At 29.5% G+C, this 24,962-nt stretch overlaps 1 protein-coding gene across 5 annotated transcripts in view; it reads left to right on the top strand.

The window, feature by feature from the left end:
* LOC103571396 (uncharacterized) overlaps positions 1-24,962 on the top strand; it is a 238,384-nt gene that overhangs the window by 197,197 nt on the left and 16,225 nt on the right. The gene's annotated exons all lie outside the window — the stretch shown is intronic.

Genomic DNA, 24,962 nt, shown 5'->3' with positions numbered 1-24,962 from the left:
TTACTTCCATCGCTACCAGATCCCGACGACTACTTTCTTCTCATTTTCTTACTTTTTTTCTTTTGACTTTTTTTTATCTGTCCTACGAAATCGCGACCTGATAACTTCTTTATTTCATCCACAGTGAATTTACACGAAATTTGTTTTTCTTTTTATAACTTTTATGGTGCTATCGGATGTTGTGATGCTAGATAACTGTAATTAAATCATTATTTAATTATCAAACAATTACTTTATATGGAAAAATTATTTTATCATATGATTCGTTGGAACGCATGTGAAGTAACGATGTAGTAAAAAACTATTCAACGTGAATAAAACATTTAAATTCAATTCCGAATTCATATTGAATGATTCAATGCATCGAATAACGATTTCACATCAAATGAATCGTCAAGTTTTTCTTTAATAAAAATTTTATTGGCTTATTTTGGTAACGATAATGCATAAAAAATACCTGACCTTCCCCCTATTTAGAGGACGAATATAATTTTTTTTTTTTTACTGGAGTAAAAAAAATTATTTTTTTATGGACAGATAAATAATTTGACTTGATCTTACACGGTAAGAAATGTTTTTCGGATATCACTATGTCAGTATGGGCTTGAACGCCATACTGTATGGTATCGGAGATTTTTATACATTGTAAAATTGTATGCATAGATAATTCGACCATTGTGGGAATAGTAACATTGGCGATTGTTATCGCGGACGCCGCAATGTCAGTATGGCCGTCGAGCCCATGCTGCGTTGCCGTATCCATAATGCTTTTGACAGATGAACGTAGTTTAACGCCATCTATATAGTTTTGGCGGTAATACGAATGTATACATTGATTGACGCGCCAAAAATTACGGCGGGAAAAACTAGTAGCATTGCACCCTCGGCATTGTAGTATGGGTCTCAGGGCCATACTATTTCGCCGTGTCTGCTATGCATACGTGTGAGCAATAGAATAGCTACAGTACTATACAGTATAGCAAATAAAACCATACTTCTGGGACTCATTACAATACTGTCTTAGAATATTTTGAATACTGTTTTAGTATCTGTCTTGAGACCATACCAGTATGGTGTTGAACACCATGCATTTCTTACCGTGTAGAAAAAATTGTGATAGCAGAAAAATAAGTTGAGATGTTACTCTTACTATTGTTGTTATTATTAACGCGTGCATTTTTCATTTTTTCTAAAACAAACTGATTTTTCAAGATTTTATAAATGAATTTTTTACATTTTATTTATATAGATTAATGTCATCATTTTTCTATTCTGTATTTTATAATAATTTTCATCGATTTGGTTGAGATTAAAAATTATTTCAGTGAAAAATCAACATCTACTTCGGCCGCCGGATTTTTTTTTTGATATTATGAATTAAAAAAAAAAAAAATATTTTTTCTTTAGAAAGTTAATAGTCCACTTACAAAATTTTTCTATAAATAAAAAAATTTACTAACTTGCTCGGATTTTTTTTAAAACATTTTAAAAATTCAAGTGCATCAGAATAATTACACAAGATATAAATCCATGTTTAAACTTCTATCTACGAATAAATTTTTATCCATCCGATTTCGCTGCGTATGCTGAGTGCTTTTATAATGTCAATAGTCTGCGGAATTTATTCACTTTAATTAGTGACTAATTAAATTTTTTCGTATAATTTAAAATGAATATGTTTTTCTCTATTTTATCTTGTCATGAAATCAGTTCATTATGATTTATGATCATGCTGAATAAATAGTTAATATATATGAAATAATAAAGAATCCATCAGTCAAATTCCGAATAAAGTAGATTATATATTTTGTTCATTCCTTAATACGGGGTTAGAGTAAACGTGACGTCCGGCTTAATGCACATTGATCACCCATAAATATATTCACAAGACCATAATTAAATTTAAAAATCTTCATTTTCATCTGTCATAGGAAGTTGGAGATGAGGAAAGGGGTAAAATTTCTTACTGATTAAAATTGAAAAGGGCCAGATTCTTTCTCAAAATTTTCAAAACATGAAATCGAGTTTAAACATAATTAAAATAATTTTTTCACAATTTCTTATTGGAACCAAATTTTTCGTCAACAAAATTTAAGCGAAATAATAAATTCAATTTTATTAAAATATAATTCTCAATACGAATGTTTATGTCAGAATTATTATAATGCTTGGAGCGAAAAATAAATTCAATCGTAAGAAGAAATTTGAGAAGTTTTATTTTTTTATCATGGCCCATTTCGCCCACAGTTTGAATTATTGTTTTTGCTGGGTCATATTGATATCAAATACTTATCAGGGAACTAAAAAAGTGTAAAACTGGTGAAACATCACACAGTACTTATACTTTTTTTAGGAAGCCCTTTTCTCCCTTCCCTCATTCTCTACAGCAAGTAATGGATTTGAATTGAACCGGTATTTTGATTTACTCGCTATCATCCTAAAAGATATTCTATATTTACCCCACTTCAGATTGTCAGAATTTTTCTACCTATATGTAATTTTTTTTTCTTACATTTACATTCACTCATAAATTATATTCTAACTGACATTTATATTTTATAAATGCTTTGAGAACTTAATTTTATTGTTAAATAATAAAATAAATAACTTATTACAAATCTGTCACTGTAATTTATTTCTCACTTCGTATTAAAGTACCTCTACTTCGAACAAAATTCTCTGACTTTTCAAAATAATGAAAAATTCTTTGATATTTTTCAGTTCCCTGATTATATGACAGTCCTGTCATTTTGTACAAATGAAATAAAAGAAAAAATAAAACTCATTAATATTATTTGATATACTTGTAAAGTAAATTCGTAATAATTATTAAGTTTCAACTTCAGAGTCTTAGATAATTAAAATCTTAAGTAACTTATTCACTTTATTTACTTCATAAATCGTAACTTTCTACAGTCTCATCGTAGCTATTTCACTTTTCTCACTTTGTTACAATGAGAAACACTGTGGGCGTTTATATATCTATATATATAATAGTAACTCTTTGAATTAGGTTCGAGCGAGTTTCTCTGTTAGTCACTTGACGTTATCCCTTGTCCTCTTGCATGCTTGCAAGCAAACTAATCGTACAGTTACGTGCACAACGAATTCGCAACAGCGGTCTGAGCACGAACCCGACGAACAAATGAGGGAAATTATCTGCAGAGGCTGAACGTAATAACATTTAACCGACGCTCTCTACTCAAGTCGTGTGAGAGAGTGGTTGCACAGAGTCATGCTCATACTATAATACATATCTAAGTGAGATAGGGTTAGATGTTTGAAATTATAAATTGTTGAAGCATAGTTGTAATTGTTTTGAGAGTAAGACCATGAGTGCGGTTGAAACAACTTTTATGTTCAACAAAATCCTACGCCATGTATACTCCTCAGAGTTATTTACATTTATCTTTATCGCTATCTGTGTATGTAAATACACACTCCGTCTAATTATTTATTATCATCATTATTCTTATTACATTTATTACAATCACTATTATCCTGGGTCAAAAATAAAACTTGATTTAGACTTGGTCGTCTTAAATTGTGACTAAGTACGCCAGTTAAGTCGAAACCAAGACGAATTTGCGTGTATTTACCTTGGTTTGGACTTATCGTTGATCAACTAAGTACAAAGTGTACTTTGAGTCGACTCGGTGTAATGTGAATGACTTGGAGTGAAAAATACACCAAATATTGTGTTAAATTTAGGCGATGTAAACTAAAATACTATTAGGGGAGAAGGGAACAAAGTGGGCCCCTCAAAGTTTTCTACACTGTGAAAAATTCCCATTAAATTTTACTATGGGTGCATTGTAACCCCACACTATAAGAAAACTGATACAAAATTTACAAGTGTCCCACAGTAAACGTATGCGCATAGGTCCCAATTGTGTCGTCTGCGCATACCGTTTACTATGGGATACTTGTAAATTTTGTACCAGTTTTTTTATGGTCCGGTGTTACTATACGCCCATAGTAAAATTTGTTGGAAATTTTTCACAATGTATATTTCAATAAGCTTATCGAAATTTCTCATATAAAGAGGGCTAAAATAGACCACCAAAACTGTTCATTAAATATAATTTATTAAGATAGTTAAAGATAATAAAATTACGTTTTAAAGTTATATTGCAGCAAGCTATTAATAGTATTTTTTATATTTATAAAATGCAATTGTTTTATAGTTAATTGCAAAGATCACACGTGTAAAGAATAAAAAATATAAAATCCAAAATTTTTTTGAAGGACCCACTTTGCCCCTAATTTTCGATTTTTCAATTTCAATGGACGCAGCATAATGAAGTGGAAATAAGTATCAAGGGTCTTAAAAGAAGTAAACGCATAAAAAACAATTAATGATATAATAATTTTCCTTAAGGGACCCACTTTTCTCCCCTCGCCCTTACACCATATTTGCACCGAAAGTTTAAATTCCTGCTCTGTTTAGAGGGAAGAATTTCGGTTATTTCTTTTAAGAGAAAACAAATGGTATAAATTAGCACATGCGCCATTCTTCCCACTAACAGTAACAAAAATTAAAATTTTCAGATGTAGATAGGGTGAAAGACTGTATACACAACACGGAAGAAGTCAGGACATTCCAATCCACATTTCTGCCGCCCTCGCTTTTGGCTCGGGTAATAAGCAATCACTCGCGGATTAGAATGTACTATTTAATATCTATGTAACAGGTAAGACGGAATGGTGTAAAAAAGTAGAGTACACCATATTAAAATTACACGGATGGATAATATACACCGCGGATTTTTTACACCGTTATTTCACACTACATAATTATTCGTCTCAATTGACCTCTAACCAATGCTTGGACTCCAATGAACTAATGGGTGTTAAGATAGCTACGAAATATTTGTAAGACGTCCCCTTCTGTAACTTTACATTATGATAAAAGAAAAAATATAATAACCATAAAAAATAGCTCAAGTTCTTCAAGTAACTTTTTATACGATTGTTGCATTGAATATTTAGATTATACACTCAATTTCACATAAAATCAATATAAACCGAGACAGCAGACTACCAACTATTGGTTCAGCATAACAAATAGCTCTTTATTATGAAACGGAATTTATTTATTTCATTTTTTAAATTTTTCTTTTATCATAATAAATATTAAAATAATTGGATGTAAAAATTATTGATTAACATAAATAATATTATTTATTATTTTTTATAATAAACAAATTTGATTATTCAGATCATTTACTCCTGAATTATATATTTTATTCCTCATTTATGAGTCGACAAAAATATATATCTGTTCGAGACATTTCGATGATTGGTAAAATTTTTCACGTTCATTTATTTTATTTTTTTTCTTTATTGATCCGTAAAAAATGTCGAGAACGGGATAATTTAAAGAACTTTCAATAGAATTTTTTTCATTTAAATTTATTCTTTTTTAAGAGATTTCATGACTAAAATGTCATTGGAAGTTAAATGGGAGAATATGAGCAGCAGCGGGTCGAGCAATTAGCGAGGGTCGATCACGCCAAAAAGCTATCGGACAAGATGGTCTCGGCAATAATGCCTGAGAGCCGAAATGCCGGGGGCCGGGGCAGGGGCTGGGGCTGCAGCGTGAGAGCTGATGGGACAGGAGGTTAAGTGGCATCGAAGAGAAGCTATGTGGAGTATCGAGGGTGAAGGGGTGACGGAGGGGGAGTTGTGACTAGTGAGCAGTATGAGAAGGTTGAGCGGGAGCGGATGAAGAGAGTGAGGGTCCTTGGGGTTGGTTGAGGCAAGGGAAGTACCGACAATTCGCTTGGTACTGAGCTTACTATATATACACCGTACTTCGATAGGAAATGCTTAGTCAGTCGACATGAGAAATTATAGGACGACTGGTACGATCCCCTGTAGACCAAGTTACGGGCCACACCTATCACCACTTCCGGGCTTGTGTAGTGACAACCACAGTCGGTTTTATCCTTGTCCTCAAATTTCTCATCACGTCTATGTCTATTATTTATTTTAAGATAATCAACTTAATTCTACAATGATTCGGTTGTCTTCTAAATCATTTCTTGATCAAAGTTTTGCTGTAATAACCCGAGTCAAAAAATAAAACTTGATTTAGACTTGGCCGCCTTAAATCGTGACTTAACGTTTACTCAGCCACGATTTAAGATGACTAAGTCTAAGTCAAATTTTATTTTTGCCTCAGGAAAGAAGATTGATAGTACTGTTATTTAAAAACAAATAATCGATTATCCCAATACATTTTCACAACCCGCGTGTATGAAAACATGCGGATAGCTATCTTTTTCCGTGCCTTGTAACAAATTTCTGGTGTGGAAATGGTCCCTGAGAACTTTACACGGTGTCCTCTGTGTGAAATTTTTTCAGTGTGTTATTTTTCACACTGCTCGGTGCTATTATCTCGAAGTTCATACGATGTCAGATCATATGACCTATAGTTAAAAATTACCTAATAACTGTTTTTAATATTAACTTCAATTAATTTAACTTTAACTTTAAAAATTATCAACCCTTATATTTAATAATGGTTTAAAAAAATACAATTAGTAATCCGAGTCAAAATTTAACTTTGCTTCAAGGGCTCAATATGCTTGAATAGACCTATTTTAGTACCTGACATTCTTAAATGGCCCTTAATAAGTAATTTTCATACTTTATACTCTTATTAGCTCCTATGGATTCTAAAAAATCAAAATTTAACATCTCTTTCGTACCTGTAAAAACTATTAATTCTCATTTGGTTGAATAAATTCTTAAATGCCTGATTAAAACCTCAGTATTCTACGTTTGACTAATTCCCAACTCCTACATTAGTCTTTTAAATTCTGATTTACTTTTTTCTTTAATTTAAAATCTTTCGGAAGACATATTGAAGCCCTATTAATACTCCATACGCTTAATAACTTATAACGATTCTATATCAGAAAAATACCATCTTTCTTTTCAAATTTAAATTGATAGGTTCAAATGAATATGTTAAAACTGTAGGTCTACCAAATCCTAATAATTAGTGAAGAATTCATAGGCCTAAATGAACTTTTATAGTATGTTTAGGATCTGATGAATATCAATAATTTTAAATTTTAGCGCCTATATAACAACTAAACACGTCATTTTCTCCGTAACTGACATTTTTAGGATTTATATAGGAGTTGTTTTTCTATACAAATTAAGTACTCAATAAGTCCTTTTTTTCTTGATCCTAAAATTTCTAGGTTCTAGCAAGGTTTTAAATTTCGACTCGGGAACTGAACTAATATAAAAATTTAATGTCAAGTATTTTCATTTGGAAAAATAACTCATTAAAAGTATGTATTCATTAATCAAATATAAATTAATTACAAACCAACAATATATATATACATATATAAACCTTTGTCATTGATATTATAAAACCTTTATAAAGTATTTTATATTTTGAAATTGATAAATTAACTCAAAAATTTTATTTGATACGATACTAATTAAAAATTAAAATTTATTAGAATCCAGAAACACGATAGAGACCCGTGCTAAATACATGTCAGGAACTTCTATAAAAGCATATTTTATAATTATTTCGCCCAAAAAAGAACTCATTTTTATTATTTTGTTTCTCATTGTGTGTCTATTAAAGTAACATTTACAACGTTGGTGGTGTGATCAGTCTAATTTACACAACTAAAAATTTAACACCGTGCGTCGTGTAACTGTCTCATCGATGTAGAAAATTTTCACATCGAACTGTACTCAGAAATTTTACAGTGTGGTATCCATACTTTGGTTTACTATAGATCTTTAACCGAAAATTTAAATTTTCGTCATTATTTGCGGGAAGATTGACGCGTAAAAAAATTGTTTACTTTTTGTTACATTTGAGTGGATGTTTGACAATTACGCATTATGTTAACAATTGTTAGCTTAGAATTAACAAGAAGTCAACAAAGTTTTTCTTCCGTGGAAAGAGAAAAAAACGCAACTTACTTTCCGCTGAACAAGGCAGAAATTTGTGTCGTAAATTATTTTTTCCCGTCTCGCCTATATTTCAATGGATATTTAAAAGTGGTTTATTTACAACATCCAGAGTTGGTGATTAATGATCACAGGTAGTAAATATGCATCCGTTAATTTTTATAAATTCAAAAGTCAAGAATACATTAAGTACGTGTATATGTGCAGAAGAGAGTAGATAAGTTGAGGTTAATGTAGCAGAGAGCGCACATTATCCAAAGTGCTTAAAGGAGAGAATAGTAGATCTAGTGGTAGAATGTGAGAGTACATGTGGTAGACAGAATAGAATAGCAGAGAAGAAAGGAGGAAGAGAGAAGGAGTAAAGAAAAAGCTGAAAAAAATCCGTAATGACTCACCAAAAAACTAAACGCACACTGAATTCCCAAAGTGCTCGCGTCGTCTTACGTTGTCTTCTTTTCCTCATTTGTTATCACTTTTTGCATCCCTTTAATCTTCACAAATTAATCTACATCTAATGGCTTTTGGTATTAAGAAATGAAAGCACTACTTTTATGTTTTTGTCAAGAAAAATTATTTGTCTTATAAGTTATATAAATTGAGTTGTTAAAACGTGAAGAATAAAAAATATATAAAAATGTTACTAGTTATAACTCTAAGTCATAAATATTTTTTTTTAATATAAAAAAACATCTTTTCTTTCATTTCTTCACATACACGATCGTTTTTCACTATGGAAGAAAAGGTTGAAAATATCTTTTTACTTGACTGCGCATTCCTTTTAACGATTTCATGCCTTCGACCACGAATGACCTCCGTTTTTCGATTCGCGTGCACCACTGTTCTCGTCGTTCCACTTATTTCCGGATCTTCATCACCGAATCAACCGAGAATTTTCACCAACGATTTTTCATTTTAACTCTTGTGACTTTGAAAAAAAAAAAAAAAATCTCGTTAACAAATCCAGACTTTTTTTTCTTTTATTTAAAAAAAAATTTAACAAATATTTTTTTTTGCATCATAAAAATGGTATAACCAGTGTTGATAGTTTTGTAATAAAAAATAAAAAAAAGTTAAGAATTTAAGATTCAACATAAAAGTCTAAATTAATATCTGACTTCAAACACAGTAAATCAACAAGACTATAATCCATAGAGACTTTTTAAAAAGCTAACCTTTCTCTTCTTCGTCCGTCGGTAATTTTTTTTCCAGCTCATAATTTAAAACTTCACCTCCGGAGATTTGCACTCGCCTTGCTATAAAGTTATATAAAAGAGGTACGGCGTGATAAAAATAAAGAGGAAGAAAGAGAAAGAAAGAAAGATGGAAATGAAAGTATATAACTTGTGAACACATAAGAAAAGCATAAGGAATAATGTAATGAATGAATTCATCTTCATGACATCTGACACGATACTTATCACTATTTTTATTGTTCGGGACTTGCACTGTACGATTTTATTCAAAATAAATCCTATGATACGTCATTATATTCAACATATATATAAAATAGCTTTTACTAAGCCTAATGAGATTTCGAAGCTTTCGTGATATTATCACAGTGTCAAGGTAGAAAATAAAATTGAATTCGTGACACAACTTCTTTGGATTTAACATTTCAATAAAATCCACTTTCATCGTCATTTTGACGTAAATACCTCAAGCTTAACTTTCTTTTTATATTTTTTTTTTTTACGTTAAAGCACACAAAGACTAACTATAAGGTTATAAATTAAAGATGGAAAAAATTAAATAAATAAAATACATTGAGTACGCGGAGAAAAAAATATAGCAACTTTTACTTAAAAATATGAGTTAAAATTACTAAATCCATATTGTCATCTTAAAACGCTATTGAAATTGTGTAACTTTTGCTTTCTTAAGAATTTAACTTTTAGTTATATTTAGTAATTTTTATTATTTAAATATGGAATTAGGGGTAGGGGGGGGGGGCAAAGCGGGGTACTTAAGGAAATACCATAGTTCCGACGACTCAAATACGCTAAATCTTATTGTTTTTAATAATATACAAAGTAAATAAACAAAATTTTCAGTTGCCGTTGAAACAAAAAAATTTTTTGGTGGGCAAAATGGGGTATCCCCTAAAAAAGGCAAAAAAAAATTTCTGCATATTAAATAAAATTGATCAAATTGAATTTTTTTGTGAGTAATTTACATAAAGAAACATTACATTTTATACAATTACTGGATGCAAAAGAAGAAAAAAAATTTTTACTGGTTTTTATCATAAATCAAAAGTTATCAACATTTTTTCAATGAATCTCGATTTTTGAAAAAGTTGAACAAAAAATATTCAAAATAATACTCAATTATGTTTACAAAAGTGATTTTGAAATGTTTAAAAAACATTTAAAAAATAAAATTTTTGTTTATAAAATTTTAGGGGTACCCCGTTTTACCTACCCTACCCCCTTTGGCCCCCTCCCTTCCCCTAAATATAAATTGCATTAGTAAACTTGACTACATATTTAGTAAATTTTAGTATCCCATTTAGTGAATTTTACTATAATTTTACTATTTTACTATACTAGAATGAAAATAGATAAAATTAAATTTTCAATAGTTTTTCAAATTTTTATTATTGTTATTATTTTTATTTCTTATGTCATCTGTATTAGTGTTGGTGTCAATTTTTATTATTTCAAAAAAATCACTTGTTTTAACCGAGATTCGAACCCTGATCTCCCGCATGCGAGTTCTTTCCTATGTATGACGGTCTGATGTTTCCTTTAAACAAAGGTCTCTGAACTTGTCATACATATTTGTGTATGCTATCACCACCAACTTTTAATTTTATCCATCTGCTTCGGAAAAATTACAACTTGTTTAGTAATTTTTAGTAACTTTACAATACTTAATACTACGCTATTCTTCTGCTTTACAGAAATCACGAAACAGATTGTAATTTTTGTTAATTTATTTTTTACATAGTAAAAATCGTTGAAATAAACATTTAGTAATAATTTAATATTTTCTTTACAAAATTGGCTCTTTGATTAACAAAGAATACAGATAAATAAGTAATAAAAGTAATATAGCAATTTTTCAGATCAGCATATAGTATTAATTACTATTTTGTGATTTTTACTATGCGTTTAGTAATAAATAGTAAAAGTAATAGACTCATTGATTTGCATTAGTATTTCTTACTTAAATATACTAAATATTAAAATATTTTCGAGACTCGTTTTTTCCATGTACCCAGTAAAATGATGACAAAGAGCAAGAAAATAACATTGTCAGATATTTTGTGTACATCTATATAAGGTCGACTGATGAATGAGTTAGTCTCTGTTGGAAACAACTTTTCAAACTTTGATTTTAGGCTTTTAATGTAACTCGACACAAACTATGTTACGTTGTAGTTTAACTGAAAATTTCAACGATGACTAGGATGAATCGCTGGTGGACTATGTGCTCGAAAGAGTTTACAGAAACAAATAGGAGTTGAAACATTTTGAGATAATTCGTCATATCAGGCGTTAGGAGCACGAAAACTCGCTGAGTAGATGATACTAGTTTAAAACTAAAAGTTTACCAGAAAAAAATAACAAAGTATTATGAGAAAAAGGTAAAAAAAGCGATGAAGCATTAGCAGAATTTTGGCGCCGTGAAACATCAAATTCTCTCTCAGCGAAATGAGTTTTCTATGCTAAGTAGCGCTTTTTTCTTGTCTCCAACAAGACCCTATATGAGTCTGATCGATGCTCCTTTTCGTGCGAATTTCCCTGCTTTATTGAATCGCCCAAGCACTTTCATCCTTACCCTCTGTCTCATCTTTTAAATTCCTCTTCAATTTTTATTTTTCATTCCTTTTACTTTATCCTTGTACTCTTTTCATTATCATAAAATTCTTTTGCTTTTTTTTTTTTTTATATTCAAGCTTAAATGCCATATATTATATATTATTTATAGGAAAATGAAGCCCCGTTTTTTTGACAAAAAGTTGTTTTTTGTTCAAGCGTAGTTACGATTTGTAGAAAGAAGAGTAAGTGATTTAAGTCCTGACAGTTCGGAATAATTTCAATTTATTAGTAAAATCGTTTTTTTTATAATCATGACCGATTTTACCTCAAAGATGGTTTTTTCGAGTCATCAATAAAATAATTCAAATGACACTTAAAAAAAAAATATTTTTACAAAAAATTTTAATTTGCCTGCACTGTGGGAACTGATCAACTTGCCCCATCTATTTTTAAAAAACTAGAAAAATTATTTTTTATCCCAAAAGTCAAGTGTCATTTTGCCCGAATTCTCTTAATAATAATAATAACAATTAAAATGATAGCGATATTCAGTATAGAAGTAAATAAAAATGATTATAATGAGAGTAAATTACAAGTATACGTGAGTTGACTCACTTTAAAAGGTAATAATACTATAACGAAATTACCGTTTGAGAGGAAATTTTGAAGGCTTACGGAATATCAAGAGAACATGACTTTTATACTTAAAATCCAAAGTTTCTTGATGTGTAATCAACATTCCGTTAAGGAGGCGCACATGTCGTTTTATAACCTCAACTGTACGGGAAGATGCTAAAGGATATAAAGTGGAGCCTTGAGGATTTTCGTGCGTACTAACGAGACATGACGATCTATATTTGCAAGAGGTAAATGTCGAGAACCAGACAACTATTAATTGGTTTAATTATACCCTCATTATAAAGTCGAGAAACTACTCTCTCCAGCTCATGTATTTAACCAAATACCCTTATTTATAAACGTCAAAAAACTAGTAGGTACCACTTGCTTTGATATAATTATTTTTTTTTCCCATATCTCATCAAATATCTAATAAAATAAAAACTAACTTTTACTTTTTTTAAAATTAAATTGTCATCATTGCTTGAAATAAAAATCATTCGAGAATTATTTGATGAAAATTACGATAATTATGCGATTCTACACTGTAAAACATCCGGACTGAATTCGGAGTGAAATTAAATCCGAATTCCCTTCGCCACTCGGAGTTCCGGAGTTTTAACATTTAAATTAATTTATATTAATTAATAATAAACTGTTGAACAGTGTCGCTGTGCGTGTGTGTGTGCACGTGTACAAATGTGTGTGTTCGGGTATGTGTGCTAATGTGCGCGGTTGTATGTGCATGTGTGCGAATTTGTGTGTGCGTGAGTCCCCGAGTATATGTGTGCGTGTGTGTGCGTATCAGCTAATTAGTAATGTAATACGCGAGTTTTTACTTCGATTATATTTAGTGGAGTTATATTTTATTAATTCTAATTTAAAACTCCTCTCCGAAGTGAATTTCACTCCAGAGGAATTGAATTAATAAAAAATTATGTACTCCGCGAAAACTCCGCTTCGGAATGAATTTTACTCCAAGGGGAGTGAATAATTAAAAATTCATTCACTCCGCATTCACTCCGGATTTAATCCGCATTCACTCCGCAAATTCTTTACAGTGTATGGCTGAACACATTTTCAAAATTTTAAATTTTTAATAATAGGGGAAAGAGGGGCAAAACGAGGTACCCCTAAATTTGATAAAAAAGTTTGTTTTTTAAACATTCCAAAATCACTTTTGATTATATAATTGTACATTATTTTGAGCTTTTTTTTTACTCTTTTCGAAAAATTTGGTTTTTGCAAAAAAAAAAAATATTTTGTAAACTTTGCATAAGATTTAATTGACATACTTCAGTTCTTTTGGTCATTGTATGACTCTATACCTTGTAAGTAGATGCCGCAGGATGTGCTACTATCCGCCTCAAGTTATTAGCGGGCTATTATAGTAAAGTTCACTACAGTGTTTTAGCTTCACTCGTACTAGTATAAAAATGGTTCAAAGCAGGGTACGTTAGCCTTAGTTATAAGCCTTAGTTATGTCTGCTGGCATTCTCCAATTTTTTCTCAATTTCAATGATTGACTTACAAATCAATTCATTCTAAATTAGTCTGTTTTATGTCAGATCCCGGGGCAAAAATAAAACATGATTCAGACCAAGTCGAAATTTAGAGCTGTTTTTCACAAGAAAAACTCAACTTTTTTTTACGGAGATATGAAATACATTGAGTTTTCTTCTTGGTTTATACTTAACTGGCTTACTTAGTTACGATTTAAGACGAAAAAGTCTATATCAAGTCGAAACTAAGGTGAAACGTGAAAAACAGATTTTACACTAAAAAATACTGCTTACTTTTGATTTGACTGATCATTTTTAATTATCACAATAAATTTATCTTCATTCAAAATTTTTTTCCTTTAATACACATGAAAAATGAATTCATGCTTTAAATTTTCCGTACAAATAAATGATCAGAATGTAATGCTGTCCCTTCATTACAGACTGCAGTATACTATTCACGATAATTTAAAAAAAAAAATTTTTTTCACACGCAATCTAAGTATTATACCATACAATAAACGTTAATTCTGACACCAAGTTCATACTTTAGAAAAGCACACTCTTTTACAAGCTCTACCTGCTTCTCTACAGCCCTTCTAAATCACGATATCTCGACGCGGCTCAGTGGGGTCCAAACGTTGAACTACATTCATCATCTCTACGACCTTATACTCAACCTCCCTTTCTCTCTATTCCCTTCTCATATATATCTAACTTCTGAGTTACTGAGTATCAAGATCTTCGATTTGACTCGTAGATTCAACCAAAAACACGTGTTTCATTTACAAGGGATTTACTTTTTTATTTTTTTATTAATCTTCCATTTACAAAAAAATTCATAGACCGTAAACTTTTATACATAAATTGATAAATAGAGGGTGAAAGTGATAAAAATTCCCGCACTTTTTTAAAATAAATTTTATTCAAATTCATCACTTTTGAATAATATTGAATATTTTTTAGCCACCCCAGTTGAAACGAAATCACTTCAATGCTTTTTACATAAAATTTTTTTTAATTTGTCAGCTATAGTAACATCATTACATTAAAAGTGACATTTTTTTTAATATTTAGGTAAAAAAATATTTTATTAAATTTAATTAAAATTTTTTTTTTAGTGATTTGAAATATTTTGAAAATATTTGCAATATGCGGTTTTGTATGTGACTTCAATAAATATTAAATAAATCAAATTCATATTGACATTTATTATTTCGACGTTTTACAAAAAATCAATTTATTTACTCTAGTTATTAATTAAACATTTATTTTTTGTATACGATCCTCGCATAAAAAATGAAAGCATCCCTTTTCTGGTGTAAATAAAATAAAACACACAAACTGTGGAAAAAATTAAAAAAAAAAAAAATGTAATATTTTATTTATTTTGTTATGTAAATAAATAATGATAAATATGTCATCGCTTAAGTTTCGTGTTTATTTTTTTTCAGTGACAAATGAAAGGAAACAAAAAATAAATCTTAGTTTTTATACGGTAGTTACGATGTGTTGAAAAAGTTTAAGAGGTAAATTTTTCTGTAGAGTGAAAAAAGTTAACTCGGAAACACTAACCACGTGATGGTCGATTTGAATAACCACTGCTACTCAGTCTTTCTTTTCTCGCTCAACTTTTATTTAGTAAACGAGGAAAAAAAGTTCGATTCCACCTTTTCTCAAGATTGTCCAATACATATTTTCTACTTTCTACTCCCGTACACTGAGAGAAAAGTGCTTAGTAACCTGAACTATGCAGCGACAGATATAAAAATATAGTCTCCCTAACCAATTTTTATTGTTATCAGAACTATGTACTAGTGTGAATCAGCACGGAAAAATAGTCACATTAACTAAATTTAAGAAACCATTTTTGCCTTATTATGGTCACTACAAAATTTTAATCATTTTAGAACAAGGCTTGGTAGTGAACACAATATAATCTTTATCGTTGGCTCAATTAACATAAAATAGATACAGTAACTACGTTAGCTTAGTGACTGTGTGATAGTTGGCAGAAATAATTTTAATAGTTAACACAACTAAGAATTTAGTTGTCGTCTCATACAATATCATTTATTTAGTTCCTTTTACTACTGACAAAAGTATCAACCGTACTATTTCATGTTAGTTCTCTAAACAATCGATTTCTAGTTAATTTAATAATTATAGAATATTTCTGCTGACTAGTAATCAAATTTAAAAAAAAATTCAAAAGAGAATATCGTTATAAATACCATTAATATTTAGTTTCCCTGCCTCTAAATTGCATTCCTAATGCCAAAAGTGCGTATTGCAAAACATAAGCCAAAGAAGCGTATCAAACATTTTTTTTTGCTTATCGGTTCTGAATCGTTAAACATGTGGAGGTCGATTAAAAAAGTGAAAAAAAAAATTTTTTTATACCAAAAGGGCGTGTAAAAATTTTTTGTTACTAATCAATTCGGGATTATTTATTAAGGTGAAAATCAATCAATCTAATATATATCTTTTCTCCCAATAAAGTTTTTTTTTTTAGCTTAAACTTTTTTTTTTGTTGAAGCGTACAAAAATTCTCACGTTAAAAAATTAGCAGTTATTCTAAGAAAGTTTATTTTCTTCAAGCTAAAAAATGCTATTGGTTCTAAAAACTAACATATATATCTTGCTACAAAAAATATCTCCTATGTTAACATAATAAAACTCTTTAAACAAGTAAAAATTGATTTAAGCGTAAGAATATGTTGACTTAAAAAAAAATATTTTGATTCTAAATGATTTTTTACTGCAAGAAAATTTTGATTTTTGAAATTTTTTTAAAAATCGATTCGGGAAATCAACAATTTCTTGCCCTAAATAAGTAATTATCTTGAAATTTTTATTTTTAATTCAAATATTTTTTCTCAAGTTTACTCATTCTTATGCTTAAAGCGAAGAATTTTTACTTGTTACAAAAGTTTTTATTTCTTAATATTAGGTATATTTTTGAAGCAAGATATATGAGTTTTTGTAACAATCTGCACTTTTTTGTTTGAAGAATATAAAATTTCTCGGAATGAATACTATTATTTAACGCAAGAATTTTTTATGCTTCAACCAAAACAAAAAAGTTGCTTAAACTAAGAGATAAAAGTCACCAGAACAAAACAACAGCAGCGGGAGTAGTTTGGTGCTCGCCACCAGATCGTGCCCACCTTTTGTGTAGTGTCCCTGGTAAGAAACTTATTTCAGAAGTATTATATTCCAAACTTGAGAACGATCCTGGCGTCAATACTTATCTGTTATCCGACAGAGTGACAAGAATAATTTTTGATTGCAATATAGTATATACTAAATTACATTAAGACATTAATTTTTAATATTAATGTTTCCTAAAATAATTTTTATTATAATAAAAAAATATCAAGTACGTTCAATGTGAAAGAAATAAAAATTTATCAATTTGTCACGTAAATATTGGCCAGTAAATGAAAAAAAATCTAGTAATAATGAACCAAAATCTCCAGTACAGATCGCTAAGTAATTTTATTTCTTGCAGTACTAAATCATGGAAATGGTAACTATGAATGTTTAGTTACAATAAGTCAAATCAGTACATTCTCAGAAAGTTCGATTTTCTAGTGTGTACATCTAGACACAAATACTTATTCCTACAATTATAAATGATCTGAAGAACTAAGTGTACATTATTAACATCACTATAATTTTATTGATCATTGGACTAAGAATAAATTATTTACTACAATATAAATTATAGTTATGTTATGGTTATAAGTTATAGTTATGTTAACTTTATCTTAGTATATGTAACTAAAAATAGTAAGAATGACTATGTAGTCGGAGATCACTTTACTATGGTGTATTTGTTACTGAAACTGATTTAGTTTAGCTGAGTCGTCTGTGAACTACGATTTCTTAGTTCAGAAAACCGATTTTTTCTCTCAGTGTACTGATACAACAACGCAATCGTCAAGTTTTCCACTCAACTCTACAGAAAAAGTAGAAAAAAAATTTCTTTTCAAATTTTATCGCTAGCAATTTTATTTTATTATTATTATTATTATTATTATTATTATTATTATTATTATTATTATTATTATTATTATTATTATTATTATTATTATTATTATTATTATGCCTTCTACCCTTTGATAAAAACTTCTATCCATAAATAAAAATTGTAGTCAGAAATTATGTAAAGACAATCATTTTCTTAGAAAGGAAGATGAGGCAAGATGGTCCCATACTATCATTGAGTGACCCCCCCCCCCAATTTTTTGCTCACTTTTATGATTATTAGAGATCAAGGATCGATTATTATTTGTTTTGTAAAAAATTTGGGCTATTGAAGCGGACTAAAAAATGTAACAGGAGAAATTTTTTAACAAACTAACAAAAAAGAAAGGCGTCTTGCCCTGTCTCCGCCTATTTATTTAATTAGGCGTATTTTCAAAATGGAGCTGTAATTTATTTAATGATAATAACAAAAGTTTTAAAGCTAGTTTGTTCCGCTACCTTCTTCTTTAATCTCATTACCCGCATGACTTAATATAAAAATAATTCGTAATTGAATTTTCGAAATTCCAGCGAATTCCGTGGCTGCATAATTTGCGTAAATTTCAGAAGCAAGTGAAAGGAGAATAACTCGAAATGAGATAGAAAGATAAAGAGATGGAGATATAGAAATATAGATAAAGAGGAAGACGGAATAGGACAATTCCTTGGAAACGTAAGCAGAAAATGAAATTAATGGTAGCTGTCGTGATTCTCCAAGTTTATTTCAAGTCCAAATATAGTTTCTAGAATACCTATATCCACAAGTGAATACAAACTGTACACCCCCCACATGGGAGTAATTATCTCATACCGCAATATATGCACATCATGATTTTATGTCTCTCTAGTATTGTTTTTTTTCTTTAACTTTCTTTTACCGTTACTGTGTTAAACTTTAAATTTCGAAATGACGTATACTGTAACAAATTTTTGGATTCGGTATAGTGTTAATGCCTCGGTGTACAAAGTTTGGTGTGACAAAGTAGATCGGGCCAGATCTTTAAATTGTCTCTATTTGACGAGATCTGATTAGATCTGACCAGTTCTTGTCAGACATGATCTAGGCTATATCTGACGAGATCTGATCATATACAATTAGATCTCATTAAATAGAGACAATTTAAAGATCTTGTAAGTTAATTGGTTGAAAATTTTGAAAGTCATCTTGAAAATCAATAAAAAATTTTGATCTTCATTACAAAGCTATGTTTGATAAAATCTGATGCTGTGTAGTTATATCTGACAAGATATGAATAACAAAAAAAATAATCATATAAATATTGAAATGTTCAATATACTATATAATATCTAAATAAAATCAATATTGTTATTGATTGAGCAGTTAAAAATGTTCAATGATCACTTATTGCTTAGTAATCAAAATTATAACGAGTAACATAAAATGGTGTAAAAAAGTAGATTACACCATGTTAAAATTACACAGATGGATAATTTACATCAAGGATTTTTTACATCGTTACTTCACATTACACGGCCGTGTAAAGTTCTCGGTGGTCATTTTCACACCAAAATTTTTTACAGTCTAGACATAAATTCTATCAACAATTATTCAATCTAATTTCGCAATTGAATTCGTTTTCCAAAATAAAACAAAACGATATAAACGAGATTAAAACAAATCAAAATAATAAAAAGAAAATAATTGGAGTAAATACCTACAATCAATTACGGAAAGCAATTTTTCTCAAAACTACCAACCAATCCATAATATTGGAAAAAAGCAGTCGCCTTGATAAAGTGAACGATGAATGACGATGTATTATATATATTTTTTTTTTACACATGCCATCGAAAAATGGGTTGCTAGATACCTTAAAAAAATTTTCACCAAATATGAGCTCTTAATTTTAATAGGAAGATCCTCCGCATCGCAGTTTTTTATTTTTTTCTCAGTCCAATAGAAAAAAGTTCATACCTCATCATTAATTGATCGTACAAAAAAATATTCTGAAAGAATTTTGTAAGAAATTGAATGTTCTATAAAAAAGGTATTGTATATTTTTTCTGTAAACCTCACCATTCCTATAATATTGACGATTTAAGTTTGATCATTTTAAGAGAAATTTCATTATTGTTTATGAATTTTATAACTCGACAATAAATGACTATTATAAAATGCGCCAAAACATAAGACACCATTTTTATAGAGCAGTTAATTTCTTACAAAAATTTGTATTGCGCATTTTATAATAGTCATATATTGTCGAGTTATAAAACTCGTAAACAATAATGAAATTTCTCTTAAAATGATGAAACTTAAATCGTCAATATCATAGGAATGGTGAGGTTTACGGAAAAAATATACGATACCTTTTTTTAAAGAACATTCAATTTCCTACAAAATTCTTTCAGAATATTTTTTTGTACGATTATTAATGATGAGGTATGAATTTTTTTCTATTGGACTGAGAAAAAAATAAAAAACTGCGGTGCGGAGGATCTTCCTATTAAAATAAGAGCTCATATTTGGTGAAAATTTTTTTAAGACGCGTTTTCATTTGTTTCTCTATTCGCACTCAACTGGATAAACGGTACTATCTCTGTTGCACTTGTACATTAAATAGGAACTTTGTCCAAGCTTTTCTCGTAAACAAATAGAAGTTATCAAAAAATTCAAGTGCACTTCGCTAGTTCATAGAGTAAAGCATCGGGTCTGTGTCTTTATTTTGCGTTTAGAGCTTTTATTTCAGAGAAAAACTGGGACAAAATTATCTGAAAACTCTTCTTAAGGTGTCTAGCAACACATTTTTTGATGGCATGAGTAAAAAAAAAATTGATTTTTTTGACCCACCCTAATATATATATATATATATATATATATATATATATATATATATATATATATATTGAAAGATAAAGTAGTAAACTAGAAAAAATCTTGATTCGTTGAAAAAAAAAAAAAAAAAAAAAAAAAAAAATTGTTCTATGATTTTACTTCAAAAGTTTAAATTTAATTTTGCGAAAAGCCAAATTCAGGCAGAGACGAGAAAAAAATACGACGTTTGATGAATATATCATGCTGGTGTATCTAAATAGACAATAGAAGGATGAAAACGAAATCAAAGAGATTAGTGACTACGAACGCGCACGGCATCTAGATGCCACATAGCATCACATGAGAGTGGGTATGGGTATAGGTACGTGCGGTTTTCAATGGGTCTCGAGGGAATCGCTTTGTGTTGTTGTTAGGGGAAAAGGGGACGTCGACTGACAAACGACGCGATTCTGCAAACGTCCGATATGCCTAATTATCGCGAACAGCTCGACTTGTTAGCCGTAAAGAGCGGGACAATGCCGAGAATTATGTGGCTGTGGTGCCGGAACAAAGCATTGCCAATGGAATTGTCGTGGAATACGAGCGGTATTCGATTCGAATAAGTTTTTGACTTTTAATTAGCTGAGCGTTAGATTGAATATCAACAGACATATCTATGGGGCATTCCACGCCAAATCGGACGGTTTGAAAAATTTTCATTTTAGATTTCCTCAATTTTTTTTTATTTTTTTGTACACATCAAAAAACTTTTTTTCCGAAATGTTGAAACTTTTTTGATCACCGGTTCAAAAGTAATCGAATTTCAAAGAAAACCGCTCTTTTTATGGTTTTTTACTGATAACTTTTTAGGGAATGGTTTAAATTAAAATACTCACCGATTAAGAAACTATCATTTTCCTATGTACTTATGGAAAAAAAATACAAAAAATTATTTCAAGTGTTTTAATACGTGTTTTTTAATTTTCAAAATTTAAATTGCATTTTTTAAAGTGAGTGCATATTTTGATTTTCTTTAAAATTTTTTACAGTAAACTACTACTCAAACCACAACTTTTTAGGCCGGTCTGGTCGTGGGTTCTCAATGGCTACTATTTTTTTTTTATTTTTGAAAATTAAAAAAAAATTTTTTTTGATCAGTACAAAAAAATAAAAAAAAAAATTGATGAAATCTAAAATGAAAATTTTTCAAACCGTCCGATTTGGCGTAGAATGCCCCATAGATATGTTTTCGAAACGAAAGTAGTAAAATGATTTTATAAGTTATTATATTACTTCATTTATGAAGGCGTATAAAAAATCCCTTATTATGCTATTCCACGGCTCAGTATTTTTATAAAATTTTAATAATCATGATATCTATAAATAAATCCACTGAATTTATTCATTTCGACCGCAGATTCATAAGAATGAGATCGATTGTATAAAAAATACAATTATTTGTTAAGCCATGTAAATTCATAGGTTAGATTGCTGTAAGGTAGACAGTGGAGTGTAAAAAAATTGATTTAAATTTTACTAAATAAATTGGAGGTATTGAGAAAGTTTTAATTGACATACTCCAGTTATTTTGGTCACTGTACAACTCCATAGCATGTAAGTAGATGCAGCAGGATACGCTACTATCCACCTCAAGTTATTACCGGGCTAATGCATTGAAGATCACAACAGTGTTTTGGCTCCGCTCGTACTAGTATAGGGATAATCCAAAGCAGAGTACGTTAACATCACCCATACTGATATGACTGTTAACGTACTCGAAACGAAACTATCAATTTTCATGATAGTTATGGCACTTTAAAAATTTTTCTTACTTTTAGTAGTTAATTTACTAATCAATTGATTCTGAATTGTCATGCGTCATAGGTTATGACTCATTGTGTAAATCAGCAAACAAAAATTTTTAATTAAACGACTATTTAAGAAAAATACAGCCGCTTATCTGCAAAATTTCTAAAAATTTTTATTGTTATGAAACATAAAAAAATACTTTGTCAGTTTTTTAAATTAATTAATCCTTTATTTATTAGGTAGTTTTCTTTAGAAATCGGCCTATTGCAATGGGTTTCATGATCGAATTATCAAAAAATTTTGCCACCATATATCTTATTTTGCCTAGTAGAGTCAAAAATACCAACCACTCAAAAGTACATATATATATATACAATATAGCGCGCCTTGTCATCACGATAGCGCCCGCAATTCTTAACGGATCTTAATGAAATTTTATACACTTATTTATTGAACAATTACCTTGATCAAGTTCAAAGATGAGCCCAATCGGTCGATTAGTTTGGAGGTTGTTGTGGGTGTTTGAAATTTTTTCTGATTTTCATAAAAATGAATTTTCTGGCTTTATCCTAAAATAACTTTTGAACCGAAAATGATAATTCAATTCTGTAAAAAGTATCTCAAAATTCGAACGATTAGCTTTAATTTGCACTGCAATACTTGATTTTTCGAAACATCTTTTCCTACAATTTGATGATATCGAAAATTTCACAAAAAATAAAAAAAATTTAGTTTTGCAGCGTAGTCTTTTAATAACTTCTAAATAATAAGGCATAACTCATTTCCTTGAAATTCATGTTTAAGCTTAAAGAATACGTATTAATTACACTATTGCAGCTTCATTGTATTTACATAAGAAATCTACATTTCCATTCCGGGTAAGGCCGGATGGCTCTTTTTTTTTGAATATAGGTACAAAACTATATAGTAAATACTCAGATGAGAACAATTATAAAAATCATAATAATTGGATGGATTATAAAAGTTTTTATAATGATAATAAATACCAAAAAATGAATAAAAAAAAATTTTAATGGGAATCCGTGAAATCTAATTTTAGTTCACATCTTTATTACAATTTTCAAGTTTTATTTTTTTCATGTAATATTTTGGTACCGTGGGGTAATACAAAAATGTATAGAGTTTTCTTATATTTAATATTTATTCAAAGACCTTCAGAGCTAAAATGTTTTAAATAATTAATTTAGCAAATTCAATTATTTCTCGATTAATATACTCATTTTGTAAATAAAATTCATAATTGATAACTTTGCTAGGTATAAAGAATACTTTAACTAATAAATTTTGTTCCTAATCTGGCCCTGTAAATTTTTTCACATATTACATTTGAAAAGTGATAAACATATATTTAAGAAAGTTATCAATAATTATGTAATTAATTAACAGAAATAATTACTATTAGTATAAAATTAAACAAAATAAATCATACGGTAAAATTATTTTGACCTAAAAACGAAGCAGAGTGTCATAAGTGCTTTGATACTTGAAAAAAATTAACCGAGCTTACTACATGACAACGATAACGAGGTCGTTATCTGAATCTCAGCGACTCTTACGCTTTTAATATGCGCAATAATAATGTCATTCATGTATAACAAAAATTTTAATTATCTAGCATTTTCTTTTGTCACGTTAATTAACCTAATCAATGGCATTCACTTATGGCTGACGACATGTAGAGTATTTCTCCTAGCTTGCGATTATATCGAAGCCATTCCAGTTATTGTCACCCCTACTCTTGTCGAGTCGAAAGCATAAATGGAATTTAATATTACTTCGCCCTTTTATTCACTAAAAATTCTTCATCTAATTATATTTTATTTAATTATTTACCTCATTACTCATAAAATGATTCTGATCAATTAATTATGATGTTTCAATTTAAAAATAAAATTGAATTAATTACAATAGCAAATTTTGTTTCATAAGTTAATATTTCAAATATATTTCATAACAAAAATTAACCCTGAAATGTGTCACATAATTTTAATATATTAATATAGACATATATATATATATATATATATATATATATATATATGCATGTATATAATAAATATCTACGACCATTCATGTACATGCATACATATGATGTTTCACATTTCGGATGACTTACACATTTCAAGCTATGTATTATATATATATATATATATATATATATATATATATATATATATATATATATATATATAATACACGTGTACAGACATCCCATCTCGACACGAATGATATGTTGCCAGTGGGTCAAGTTATTTAATCCCGTAAACATAAACTAAGCGAGGGACGCGATGGGAATTTATGCCTGCTACCGTGTGCCAGGGGGATGCCAAGCGTCCTAGTAAATATTCGTTGTAGGCAACAGAGAAATAGACCACGAGAGTAAAAGAGAGAAAAAGAAAACGAGAGAGAGAGAGAGAGAGAGGAGAAAAATAAGTTTGAGAACCGATACCGATCCCAAACAGTAGAGTAACGTAAGCTTGAAGGCAG

This window comes from Microplitis demolitor, chromosome 7 (assembly GCF_026212275.2).
Source record: "Microplitis demolitor isolate Queensland-Clemson2020A chromosome 7, iyMicDemo2.1a, whole genome shotgun sequence".
Classification (NCBI taxonomy): domain Eukaryota; kingdom Metazoa; phylum Arthropoda; class Insecta; order Hymenoptera; family Braconidae; genus Microplitis; species Microplitis demolitor.
This window is presented reverse-complemented; position numbering and strand designations above follow the sequence as displayed.